We start from the raw sequence: 14,340 nt of genomic DNA on the forward strand, positions 1-14,340 counted from the left end.
TTAATTAAAAAGAACAAAGCTGAAGGCATTACATTATCTGACTCCAAACTATGCTGTAAGGCTACAATAACCAAAACATCATGGTACTGGTACAAAAACAGACACATAGACCAATGGAAAAGATTAGAGAACCCAGAAATAAAATTGCAAACCTACAACCATCTAATCTTTAGCAAAGTTGACAAAAATAAACAATGGGGAAAGGACCACCTGTTTAATAAATAGTGCTGGGATAAGTGGCTAGCCATATGCAAAAGAATGAAACTGCATCCCCATCTTTCACCATGTATAAAAATTAAAATGGATTAAATATTTAAATGTAAGACTACAAACTAAAAAAAAAAAATCACAGAAGAAAACCTAGGAAATATCATTCTGGACATCAGCCTTGAGAAATAATTTATGACTAAGTCCCCAAAAGCAATTCCAACGAGAATAAAAATTGACAAGTGAGACCTAATTAAACTAAAGTGCTTTTGCAAAGCAAAAGAAACTATCAACGGAGTAAAAAACAAAAAGACAACCCACAGAATGACAGAAAATATTTGCAAACTGTGCACCCAACAAGGGTCTAATACCAGAATCTATAAGGAACTTAACAAGCAAAAAACAAATAACCTCATTAAAGAAAGGGCAAAAGACATGAACAGACACTTCCCAAAAGAAGATCTATAAGCAGCCAACAAACATATGAAAAAAATGCTCATCCTCAATAATCATCAGACAAATGCAAATCAAAACTATAGTGAAATACCTTTTCACATCAGTCAGGATGGCAATTATTAAAAAGAAAAAAAAATAGATGTTGGTAAGGCTGTGGAGAAATGGGAATACCTATCCACTGTTTGTGGGAATGTAAATTAGTTCAGCCACTGTGGAAACCAGTTTGGTGACTCTACCATAAAGAAATTTCATTATTGGTTATATCAAAGGAATACAAATCACTCTACCATAAAGACACGTTCATGTATATGTTCATTGCAGCACATATTCATGGTAGCAAAGACATGGAATCAACCTAAGTGACCATCAACTAAAGAAAATGTGTTTGATATATACCATGGAATACTGTGCGGTCATCAAAAAGAACAAGATTATGCCTTTGCAGCAACATGGATGGGGCTGGGGGCCATTAACCTAACTGAACTAATGCAGAAACAGAAAAACAAATACCACATGTTCACACATATGTGGGAGCTAAACAAGGAGTATACACGGACACAAAGAAAGAAACAACAGACACTGGAGCCTACTTGAGGATGGAGGATGGGAGGAGAATGAAGATTGAGAAACTACCTATAGGATGCTATGTGTATTACCTGGGTGATAACATAATCTATCTGTACACCAAACCCCATGACATGCAATTTACCTATATAATAAATCTGCACATGTACCGCTAAAACTAAAAGTTTTTAAAAAGAAGTAATAAAAGACATTTTATCCCTGAAATATTAACAGGGTATTATATAAAAGATTTAGAGTAGTAATCTAGAAACAAAAAAGCTCTTCAAAATTAAAATAAATAAAAATTTTAAATCTAGGAAGCTCTCCTAAAAGAAAAAGTAGAGCAAAAAGGCCAAGAAATAGATAACAATAATTTAAAAAACTGGTTCCAAATTTTTTGGAGATTGTAGTAGATTGTAAATACAGCTCCAATTCTTCTCCTTCCTACTTCTGTGTCCTTTGCCATGTAGCTATATGTGGTGTTCTTCCTCTATGAGTGGGAGTACCATTCTATGCTTTTATTTTGGGCTAGCCATGTGACTTGATTGGCTAAAAGGACATTAGTAGCTGTGATGTGACCAGAGGCTTGATTCATCCTTGTGCAGTTTGGCCTGTCCCTTCTGGTGCCTCAAGTTTCCAGACACCAATCCCAGGATGACAAGGGACAGGTGCAGAAGTCCACACCAGGCCAGCTCATCTCCATAAAACCTGCACGTCCTTCAGGGCAAATGATTTTTTTAAGCCACTGAGTTTTTATAATCTTTGCAGTATTTTTTGTACCAAAATGTAAATGATGTTTAGGAATTTTTTTGTTCTTTTATGAAAATAGAATAAAAAACATAAAATTTGTAAGATAACTATGAAACAAAGAAATGTGGATTGGTACATTTAAAAATAAACACACACACACACACACACACACACATTTTAGGCTGATAGTTTGAACTCAGAGTAAATAAATCTTCTCCCAAATCCCAATCCAGACACATTTTAAACCTGAAGTGTAGAAATCCATTTCCTTGTGAGGCTATGTTTTCTTATGCTTAGGCTGTATTTACAATAGGAAATCATAATCCCATAGTGTACAGTTGGATTCTGGAATGGCATATTTTTGCTGTCTGCAGTGTACATTAATTCTTGGCAAGCCAGTGTGCACAATCACTAAGTCTGGCTATGCAGCAGAGAAGGTGACATGACAATATTGCCAAGGCCATGGCAGCATTTAGGCCTGAATCACACACCTGATAGTTTCTGTTAGTGGAGATGCTGAAGATAGACAGAGTCCAGTTTTGAAAAGCAGCAAACTAATCATGAATAATGCAGACTGTTTTGAGAGAAAGCAGGCTTCACCCTGTCTAAAGATAAATGGGATTGGAGTGAAAGTCTCCATCAAAGGGGTCAGTTGCTGTTCTTAGTAGCAGTTGTTTATTAAGCTAGGCAGAAGCTGAATGCTTGAGTGGCCTCATCTGATTCATCTTTCAGAGTCTAGTCACAGCATTCTGAAAGGAATTCCCATTAAGCAAAAAGCTTCCATATACTAGGAATTTTACATTCATTATTAATACATTCAACTAATTTGTTCACAAATATGTTGAGAACATTTATGGGCCTGGCACTATTTCAAATGGTGGGGATACAGACGTAAACAGAAGCAAAGGTTTTACCCTCAGAAAGTTTATATTCTACTGGGCAGACATAAACAATAACCATGCAAATAAATTAATGCTATATTTAATATGTCACAGGGAATATTAGTCTGTTCAGACTCATTTACAGTGACAGAAGACCCAAAGTAGCAGGGATGTTAGTGTTTAAAGTCTGATGTCAGGCAGACAGAGCAGAAAATGCATTTCTTTAGCTTGTTCTGTATTATTGCTCTGCTTCAGAGGTCTCCATTGCTAAGATTTCCTCGTGGCTCAAGATGGCTGCTTCATCTGTAGCCATCACATCTGCATAAACCAAGAGGAAGGAAGGGAAGAAACATGCATGTCTCTCTTTGCAAATTCATATCCCTGAAATTGTGGATATCTCTTCTCACTAAAACTCTTTGGTCACATGTAGCTGTAGGGAAAGTGGGAACACAGTCTTATTCCTATATAGGCATGTTATTGGCTAACATCTAGGCGTTCTTCTGCTTCTATGAATGGACAGAATCGATACTGGAGACCTCTCTGAAGAAGGGACGGTTGAGCAGAGAACTGAAGGAACTAGTCATGTGTTTCTCTTGGGAAAGACTTTACAGTGGGGGAAAGAGAAAGCATAACACGTTGAGGTGGTGTTATGTCTTGAAGGTGTCCCTCAGAAGTTCACATATTGGAATCTCAATTTCTCAATGTGGTAGTGTTGGGAGATAGGACTAAGTGGGTGGTGTTTGTGTCAAGGAGATTCTTCCCTCATTAATGGATTAATGCTGTTCATTCGAGACTGGGTTAGTTCTCGGGGAACTAGGTTAGTTCTCTTTAAAGTTGCTTGTTACACAGCAAGCTTGACCCCTTGTGCCTGCCTCTTTTAGCTTGCACTTGTACTTCTGTGCTTCTGCCATGCTATCACGCAGCACTAGGCCCTCACCAGAAGTGGACCAGAGGCAGCCACCAAATCTAGGACTTCCCAGCCTCCAGAATTCTGAACTAAATGAAACTCTTTCCTATGTAAATTACCTAGTCTTGGCCGGGCACGGTAGCTCACAACTATAATCCAAGCACTTTGGGAGGCCAAGGCAGGTGGATCACCTGAGGTGGAAGTTCGAGATCAGCCTGACCAACATGGAGAAGCCCAGCCAGGTGTGGTAACGTGTGCCTGTAATCCCAACTACTCAGGAGGCTGAGGCAGGAGAATCACTTGAACCTGGGAGGCAGAGGTTGTGGTGAGCTGAGATGGAGCCATTACAACAAGAGCAAAACTCTGTCTCAAAAAAAAAAAAAAAATTACCCAGTCTCTGGTATTCTGTTATAGTAACAGCAAATAGATTAACATAGGTGGAAAAATGATTGGTATATTCCTTCATTTCTTTTCAAAATACTATAAAATATGTATTATTATCTCCATTAAAGAAAAAAAGTACCTCCAGAAATGTTAACTTTTTCCAAGTTATGTAGGTAGTAAATGAGTAAATGAGTAAAAGACTTACTCTAGATCTCTTTTATTTCATCAAACCAGGCTTTCAAAGAGGAGTCTGTGCATTTTTTTAAAAGAAGATAGTATGTTTTCTCAGTAAATACAAGGAAGTAAATTCAACAGAAGAGTAAAGTGTGTAGGTTTCATCATGCAGGTGTCCATGACAGGTACTTGAAGCAAAGCTTTGTTCTTTAGTCAGTTATACCCAAAGTTGGTTGAGACTGTTGAAGTGGTATGGAAAAAATAAGAAACTTAGAGTCAAAAAATTGAGTTTGAAAACTGCTTTTCTCAATACTAACTCTGTTGAGCCAACTGCTTAAATTCTTTAGGTCTCAGTTTTCTTATGGGAAGTGCGTACAATAATAGCCATTACGTAACAAGAATTAAATGAGATCATGTACAGAAAGCATTTGGCAAATTGCCTATGTTTAGCAATAAGTAAAATAAATGCAACAGCATGAATTTGAGCTCAGCTCACTTTACTTCAGAGTTTATACATATTGGTTCAAAACTGTGATGAGTCCAGCTACTTATTCCTCTGTCTCAACCATATGCAATAATCACCTCCAACTTTATATTTTCTTTCCTAACTCTTACCATAGCAAAAAGGATATGAGTATCAACATATCCTTCTTCATAGGAATTCTCCAAACAGCCCATCAGTACTTCCCTAGGAACACACTTAATACCCAGAATCCTCCTCACCCTCACAGCCCACCCACCTTCTGTTTCTCTAACGACATCACTATCTTTCCGTGTCCCAAACCCAAAGGCACCTCCTTTTCTCAAGCTCAGGTCAGCCAGCAGTGAAGTTTTATCATCGTGTTCTCCAATGTCTCCCACACCCATGCTGTCTGTTCCTTGTGCTCGGTCACCAACTGACTTCAGTTTGTCTTATTTAACTTCCTGCTAGAGGATAAAAATTTCTGTTTAGTAGCCCATTTATTCCCCTGTTTCTTGTTGCTTCCCCTGTTCCTCCATTTTTTTGGCCATTTTTTTACCTTAAAATTAATATTTCCCATGATTCCGTCCCAAAGATTCTCTTCAAGCATATGCCTCACAATTCCACCTATATTCTATTTACAGTTAAGCTGCTCCAAACATGGTTTGCATTGTTCGTCTCTGTGCCACTACCCCTAAAGCATTCATAGTTGCTTAGCTGGTTAAGCATACACGTGGTTTAAATTCCTCCTCACCCTTAAAACCACCTGTGCCAATCCTTCCCCTAAAAGGGTGGTTGTGCATTCTTCCTCCTCCTAACTCATACCTTATGGGCTTTGAAACTTTCTTGTGGCTATAGTGGTCTTTCTTATATAATTTTGTATTTCTGTGTCTAGTCCAGTTCTTACAGGGCTCATGCCTTACTGCCCACTTAATCCCAAGACTTGGCACTATGTAAACATCCAGTAATGCTTGCAGGTTTCAACAGAGGTGCATCACACAGCATTTTGTTCACCAGTCACTTAGAACAATTATCACATTGTGTTGCATTCATTGTTATGTTCCTGTCTCTGACACTATGCCGAGTTTATTGAGATTAAGAATCACATTTTCATCATTTCTAACAAAGTGGTTACTCAATAAACGTAAATGAATGAACAGGACTCATGATGTGAGTCTGAGTTTCCAACAACTTTGCCCATTTAAAAATATCTCCAACACTTCTATTTTCCATCTTCATCGTGAAGGAAAAGCATTCTGTTTGTTCTTACAGAAAATATTAGAAAATGAATGCAGAATGTTTACTTTTGGTAAAGTGACATCACCAGTGATATTGCTCATGACCTGAATTTCCAAGACCAGAGGCAGCTAACCAAAATGCCCAGCATGAGAATGGCATGAGAATCAGAAACTCTTCCCAGATAGTTATGTCAGAGCAACATTGTGTTCATACAACATGATGCTGTGAAAACAAATGAGATGACAAATAACACATAGCAGTTGAGGTGAAACATGCTGAGGATATGAAGGTGTGCTATATTCTTTCTCATAATCATTTCTAGTAAAGATAATCAATTCAGTGGTTAGTAGCAGCAGATAAATTATATGATGCTTTAAGCTGAAGTAAAATGTAGAAAAATATAACTCAGTAGCACATCATTCCATAGTTCCACATTATGGTAGAAATTATTTTATGTGCTCATGTACAAACTTCCTTCCCCATTTGTGAAAATGACATAAACATACTGAATTATCTATCACACTTTTAAATGATCCACTTCATTATCTGGTGATGCAATCTTAATCTGAGATGTTATGATTATAGTAATGGTTTATAGATGTATTAAGTCAAAGTTGCCACACTAAAGCATATGGTGCCACATAAGGTGATATATTAATTTGCAGCTACTCAGATAGTGGTAGCTTGAGAGCTCAAACATCATTCTGCCTCCTTTCATTTTTTTTAAGGAAAAAAAAATACACAAACAAACCCCTCTAGACTTAAAGTTAAAACTATATTTTAACTTTAACAGCTATGTAACACATCTATGATGGGATCCTTTGAAGTTTATTCTATTTTTATTGTTTGTTCCCAACATTTTCAGTTGACAACTCAAGGAAATGTAAATTCTCATAATCTCTAAATCATTTGAAACTGTGATTTTTTTTTAAATAAAAACAAACAAACAAAAACCCAGGCTGGGCATGGTCGCTCACCCGTTATCCCAGCACTTTGGGAGACTGAGGCTGGTGGATCAACTGAGGTCAGGAGCTCAAGACCTGCCTGACCAACATGGTGAAACCCTGTCTCTACTAAAAATACAAAATTAGCTGGGCATAGTGGCACATGCCTGTAATCCCAGCTACTTCGGAGTCTGAGACAGGAGAATCGATTAAACCCGGGAGACGGAGGTTGCAGTAAACCAAGGTTGCACCATTGCAGGCTAGCCTGGGCAGCAATGGTGAAACTCTGTCTCAACAAAAACCAAACAAACAAATAGACAAGCAATAAAACAGGTTTTATCCTCCCTTACCCCAAAATCATAAATTGGCCTGGGTATTTCAAATTAGAAACTCTGTGCTTCAGAAGCATTCTTTATTTCTTCTCCCTGAGAAGAGTGTTTTTACCAGTCAGACTTAAGCCTCCTGTGTCAGTCAGGTCCAAGAGAGGAGAAAGCAAACAGGTGTCACATGCAGCTGTTAATGGCTTTCTCCAGGTGAGTTACAAATATGCCCAGTGTCTGCAAGTACAAAGGCGTCTAGCTACCAGGGCACCATTATGTGCTCAGTTTATTACATGTAGAGGATTTGAGGATGTAACTCTAATTGCCTGGGACATAACTTCAGTGCCCAAAAGGGTTGTTTTAGCCACATGTGGCTATTAGGTGAGTATTACTTCTCTCCAGCTCTCCTCTGTTGTTAACTGAGCCACACACAGACACACACACTATCATGTGCTCACACATAAACTCATGAATCTCTATTACTTATAGGGCTCTTTCAAAGCATATGACAATCTTAAATTGAAAGCCCAAGAATCTGTTCTGCTCAACTGCTCAACCTAATGACCTACCCTCAACTGAGCAGAAGATTCCAGTCAAGTGAATGAGTGAGGCTGCAGGCTTTCCACTCCATATCCATGTTCCCTGTCTTCCTTGGGAACAGAAACCTAACCTTATTTAGGTGGCAAGGTGCCAGCTAACATCTGCATTGCTTAGATTTTTTGTCGCCAGGGTAACAAATAAACCTAAGTACAAGTTGCTGGGTGTTACTCTGTCAGAAAGCTACTTCAAGAGGAAACAGACAGTGGCATGTGCTCTTTTTGCTTTTCTCTTCTTCTCTCAGTTGTTGCTCAGAACATAGATATGTCGCGTGGAGCCTACAGCAGTCACTTCGGGAACACCCATACTGTCAGGCCAGGACCTCTTAAGAAATGCCAATAACCAGTTACCTCCGGATCCTTACTACAAATAACAATGAATACGGTTAAGTCAGTGTGATTGATCTTCTGTTGTAATAGACAAATAACTGCTTGGAACTGTGAAAAGATCAAGGGTATAAAGGAGAATGAAACCACAGACAGAAGGAAAGAAAAAGTGATCATGTTATCAACGAACAGATGAAAAATACTTAATAAAGAGGCAGATTGTATTCTCAGATACAGACCCAAAGAAAGAGAACAATGATGAAGAAATAAAAACTTTGTGAGAGCCCATCAAAAAGCTAGTTGACAGGCGGTATCTCTCAGGAAATTAGGAATTACTTATTAAATGAATAGGGTGATGAGGTCTCAATAGGAATGGAAAAGATGTTAAAACTTTACCAAGAGACATGTCCACAAGAGAGAGCTGCTGGTGCAGATGCCATTGAAGATGCAGCAGGATTTTGCATGTCCATGCTTACAGTTCTGGGAAGTGCTCCAGCAGGAGGAAGCAGAAATGGTGACCAGACCTGCAGGCTTGGAGTTAGATTGGCTGCAGTTGAAAGGCAGCTCCACCACAGGTAGGAGCCTCACTTCTTTCCTTTATTAAATGAGGACAATCATGAGGTGATGCATCATAGAGCAAAGTAGACCAGAATGCTGAGATGCAAATCTCAGCCCCTCTACTTACTAGGTGGTAATCCTGGAAAAGTCACTCAACCTTTCAACGACTACTACTATTTTATACCTATAAAATGAAGGGTAATAATAACAGCTACTTTGTAGGATTGTCATGAGGAATAAGTTGATTCCTATGTATAAGGCACTTAGAGCTGACATACAGTAAGTACTATATAAGAATTAGTTCTCAATATTATTGTCCAGCTTGCTAGATAATCTATATACCTTGCTCAGGACAAAAGGTAAGAGACTATAACAAATGGTGAAAATAAAAGAGATGAAAGATGAGTATGCCCATTTGCTGACATAATGCTACTTCATACACCTGCCTCCTCTTAACCACTAAGCAGGACACGTTTCAAGAGATCTGGCCAAAGAAAAGGCAGGGTTGACTGGCTAATATGTTTTGGAGAATATGGTCTAACTATTTTTGTATCTAGGTTTCCCAGTAAGTTCTATGTCTCTGGGGACATAGAACAAAGTAACAGCTGAGACAGTGGTTCTCAACCAGGACAATTTGTTGCCCAGAAAACATTTTAGTTTTCATAATTGGGGTGAGGGTGCCACACATGCCAAGGATGATGGTAAACATCTTACATGCCCAGGACAACCTCCCACAACCAAGAATTATCCAACCCCAAACGAAATAGTGCTGAGCTGCTGAAACCAAGTTAAGGCCACAAAGCCAAGGGTTGCTCAAAGAACATTTAAAATAGTCATGCTGCTTTTACTGAGATGTAGGATTTCCTTTATTTTTCATGTTGAAATCTAAACTTTGCTTTGACTGGTATATGTCTGTCCCTTTTACTTGCTCTCAAATTCTGATTCTGCAATGATGTTTTCATTGCTAAATACAATCTAGAATTAAATCCCGTTTTAACCAAATTTTGCCTGTACTTCCAGGTCTAAGATATTTCTCTATTTTTTCAAACTAAAAAAAGCCTCCTCCTCCTCCTTCTCCATGTGGAAGAAACGAATACATGGTATTTTCAAAGTGACTCCATCACGGATGCTAATCTACCACAATGATTTCTGGTTAGCCCAGTCCCACAAGTGCCTCTTGATTCCTATCTCACTTCCTGTCCTTCCTGTAAGAATATGTGCTCCTGCCTTTAGATCAGGGCGACCGTGATGTTATCGCACAAATGACAGGCCATGACACATGTAGCGCTCTTGCCTGTTCTGGAGGGCATCTTTAATTGTCTCTCTAGAGTAGGTGCCCTTTCACTATGATACATGAGCCCTGAGTCCAGGAAGTAATGATGCAGAGATCTATCTGTCTTGCTGCTTCCCAAGACCACACTTCCGTTTATAAGTACCCCAGGAAATTGCCCTTTACCAACAAACTGAATTTGTTTCCTCCTTTGGTTTCTCGGCTTTTCCTGGGTTTGGAGGCCACTTGGCATATATGACCCTTTCGCTGAACACTCTAGTTGATACCTTTTCTATGTTGCCTGCCTATTAGGCCTTGTGAAGTCACCAGGTGTCTGCAGGGCTCACTCTCTGCACTTGTAAGCATCAAAGCAAGCATGAGCTGCATTTAACATACTTCTGCATCCCCTTGCCAGGTTTCGACAAACATTTGTTAAAGAAGTATTGAGTGTCAGAAGCAAATAACCTCAATTTTACCAGCAAAAGATCTAATATTGATTGACTTTTCCTAAGTTGTTACTCAGCTGAGAAATAACACCAGAGTTAACGTTAACAACTGGATTTCAATGGATAGACATACACACTGGATAACGGCCTCTTGCACTGTTTTTCCTTCAAGGCCCTTCTCCATGGGTGATTGATACAGACCGGTCACACAGAGCTTTAGATTATCCATAGACAAGAGTTCCAAGGAACTTATTTTTTAATACAACTCTATAACCTCAAATTGTTTGAAAATTCATTATCTAGATAATAGCTCTGAAACCAGCTATCAAAAAGATTTCCAGAAAGAACAAAACTCTGTACCAGGGAAGAAGATGGGGACTTCAGAACCCTTGGCAAGGCCAGAACTCCCTGCCTTCCTCTGCAAAGTGGGCAAGTCTGGCTTCCTCCAGGCGGGGAGAGTGTGATGGACCCTGCACTTGTGGCTCCACTCAGCCTCAGTGAGTCCTGGAGCGGGTATGTTAACTGTAATCTTTTATCTTCTGTATTCTAATACTTTGAAAATGTGGGGACTTGCTGACTCTGGAAGAACTGCCCCTCCCGGAATTAGCCAATTTCTAAAGAACAACTTGTACATAAATTCATTTTTCAAATACAAACCAGCTGACCCAGAGCATACATCATCTCAACCACCTCTTCTAAGAAGCTTTCACATGCTAAGCCACAGCCCACCTCCCGCAGTCACCCCAGGGACAAGTCCTACACAACTAAGGACAAACCTGTGCTGCACAGCCCAATACAATTATTCAAACCAGAAAACCCTAGGCCTGTTTGCCATGTTTTGCCCATTCCTTCCAATGGAAACCACAATACAAGCTCTTGCTCATGTTTCCTTCCAGTTGCCCTCTGCCTCCTGGCTGACCTGATATTCCTTCATGTGTCCCTGTGTGCTGTGCCCCTATTCTTGGAAATGAATACATGGTATTTTCAAAGGCAGTCATCTCCTGATCTGTTAGCCTTATTGTACTTCAATATTTCTGTCAATACACTATATTTTAAAACAGTGGGCTAGGGAAGAGGTCGGTCTGAGCATGAAGCAGGATGCTGGAGCCTTAATGCCCTGTTAGGAGCATGGCAATGGGATTTGGTGTCCTCTGCAGAAACCCTTCTCTGATGATAAAGTGCATGTGGGTTGTGTTTAGGACACAAGGAAGGAATTTAAATGAGCACAGCAGGGGGGAAGAGAATCAGAACATAGTCAGGCATGGGTGTATGGGGTCAACTGAACTGACAGAGGGTGGGAAAGAAAGAGTGCCACCCACAGATTGGGGTACGACATGATCCCTGTGCTTGGGTCTTGTTCCGCAGGCTCAGGAAGGTGGGATGAACTCAGGGAGCCCGGGGGTGGCGGCGTCTGTTTCTCATCTGAGGTCCCATTTCTCTGAGGGCTGTGCCTGCACCAGAGTGAGGTAGGGAGGGTTCTTTGGTTTGGGCAATTTTACTTCACTTTCCATTTTGTTTTTTCCTCTTTTGTATCTGCCCCTACTTGTCACATACATTCTTCCCTCTATATTCTATGGCTCCTCATTTTTCTCTTCCTTACATTCTTTTCCACATTCCCCCTTCACCCTAAAAGATGGCTGCTTTGCCCAAGCAAACTGCCATAACAGGTGCAAGCCTCAGCCTCCTGTCCAGGCAAATTTGATGAGACCTGCACTGAAGTCTGAGGATTCCTGACTGTTCATGAGGTCAAAGTCAGCACTGCAATTCAGAAGCTAAAGGTGGCTAAACCCTCGTGCTCCCCTGTCCTGACTTCACTCGGCTCTCGTTTTGGGCTCTTGCTGCACCTGCCCCTCCCAGTGGGCAGCTGGTCTCTGAGGCCCCAGCCTTGCCTTTTGGGTCCTACTTCTGTGGGATTTCTGTAGCTCCTCTCTTCTGTTCTCCCTCTGGACCGATGTCACCCAGCCCAAGCCAGGGACTCTACTCACCAGCCTCTTGCCTCTCCACGGGGAAATCCTGACACTCAGATCCCTTCCCAAATTCAGCCAAAACCTTCGTTCCAAAACCCTTGCCTTCTCCTGAGTTATCTCCTTAGAACCTCTTTCCACACCCAGACCCTACTCTTCCTCATTCTTCCCTTGCTGTTTTCAAATTCTCCCAATCCCAAATCTCAAGAGCATCTCTGGCTTTTCCTATTCTCTGTACCAGGCATCTCCTGACCGTAAACTTGGCCACTGCTCCCCGCACACTATGATTCAGAGTAACTACTCATTCACATGCATCCCCATGCCTTCAGCTCTGGCTTTTCTTGTCTCTCAAAGGGACTGCTGCATAAGCCTACTCATGGACCATCCTCCCTCCCTACTCCTCCGGCCCTTGCAAAGTGCCAATGGGAAGCCCTGTGGTGAAAGTCAGTTCTGTTCAGATAGCCTGCAATAATAATGGCAGCAAACATTCAATCATGGACTGTGCAAGGCCTTCTCCTAAAGTGCTTTCATGCTTGTTTAGTGCTTACAAGGACCTATGTGACAGCTGAGCAGATGGGAACAGAGAGGTCATGTGATGACTGCACTTGGGAAACTAGGGCCAGGCCCTCATCTCTGCGCTGCTGTCACCATCAGCAGGAGCCCAGAGGGTGGCTTGGCACTCAGAGTCCTCCTGGAAATCACTCCAAACTAAACATCCGAGGTCACCACTGAGGAACACGTCCTATGGTGATGTCATCAGAACATGCAGGAGGTAGTCTCCTTTCTGCCCTTGTAGTGAGACTACCACAGGTGACTGTATACTGCTTGCTAAGTTAAGGGCAACAATATCTGAGGCAAAAGTCCATCTTCTGTGTGCTTTAATGCTACCTGGACAAGAGTGTTTAAGGGGCATCAGCCACAGTGAATGCTCATGGAAAGAAAGGGATGGAGAGGGGAAGGAAGGAGGCCCACTACAAGTTTTCTAGCCCATCTCAACACCTCCGTGTCACACACAGAGAGATGGGTTCAGATGTTGCTGACTCCCAGGTATAGATGTCCAAGATTCTGAAAAATCTAGTTATTATTATCATCTATGTCATGATCAATCCTTTATTCTTTATTTCAATATTATAGACATACACATCATCACATGTTTGTTAGTTATAGGTTTATGGTTATAGGAGAATAAACACTTTACAGATTATTTTATTTTATTTTACTTACTTATTTTTGAGACAGGGTTCTGCTCTCTCATGCAGGCTGGAGTGTAGTGGCACAATCATGGCTCACTGCAACCTCAATCTCTTGGACACAAGTGATCCTCCCACCTCCAAACTAGCTAGTACTACAGATTTACCCCACCATGCCTGGATTTAATTTTTACAAATCATTTTTTAAATGTTTTGTAGGGATGAGGTCTCACTATGTTGCCCAGGCTGGTCTCAAACTCCTGGCTTCAAGTGATCCTCCCACTTCATCCTTTCAAGGTGTTAGAATTACAGGTGCGAGCCACCATGTCTGGCCACAAATTATTTTTTAAATTTTATTAAGTTTGATGTTTCAGTGAATAACCCACAAGCCATTGCTTATTTAAAATAGTCCTATCGTTCCTATCCACTAACAAGTCATGCTTAACCCATGTACCACATTATTGGAACCAAAACTCAGAAGCGGGCAGAGATTTTCCAGTGTGTAGAATGCACCAGCTTGAGAAAACCTATCCCCATGTGCTTCATCCTGCTGGCTCTTGCAGCAAATTTTTGTAAACATAAATCAGACATAAATCACCCAGCAATCAGGAATGGGTTATAAAACTTTATGTAGGCATTCATAAAGGCTGGAGAGCATGAAATATTATTTTTGTTTTGATGATACTTATTGAAAGTGGGCAGA

The 14,340-nt window shown here is 40.6% G+C and overlaps 1 protein-coding gene across 1 annotated transcript in view; it reads right to left on the minus strand.

Annotated features, from left to right (window-relative positions):
• Positions 1 to 14,340, minus strand: part of ABCA13 (ATP binding cassette subfamily A member 13) — a 424,215-nt gene that overhangs the window by 11,775 nt on the left and 398,100 nt on the right.

This window comes from Cebus imitator, unplaced genomic scaffold (genome assembly GCF_001604975.1).
Source record: "Cebus imitator isolate Cc_AM_T3 unplaced genomic scaffold, Cebus_imitator-1.0 Scaffold272, whole genome shotgun sequence".
Classification (NCBI taxonomy): Eukaryota; Metazoa; Chordata; class Mammalia; order Primates; family Cebidae; genus Cebus; species Cebus imitator.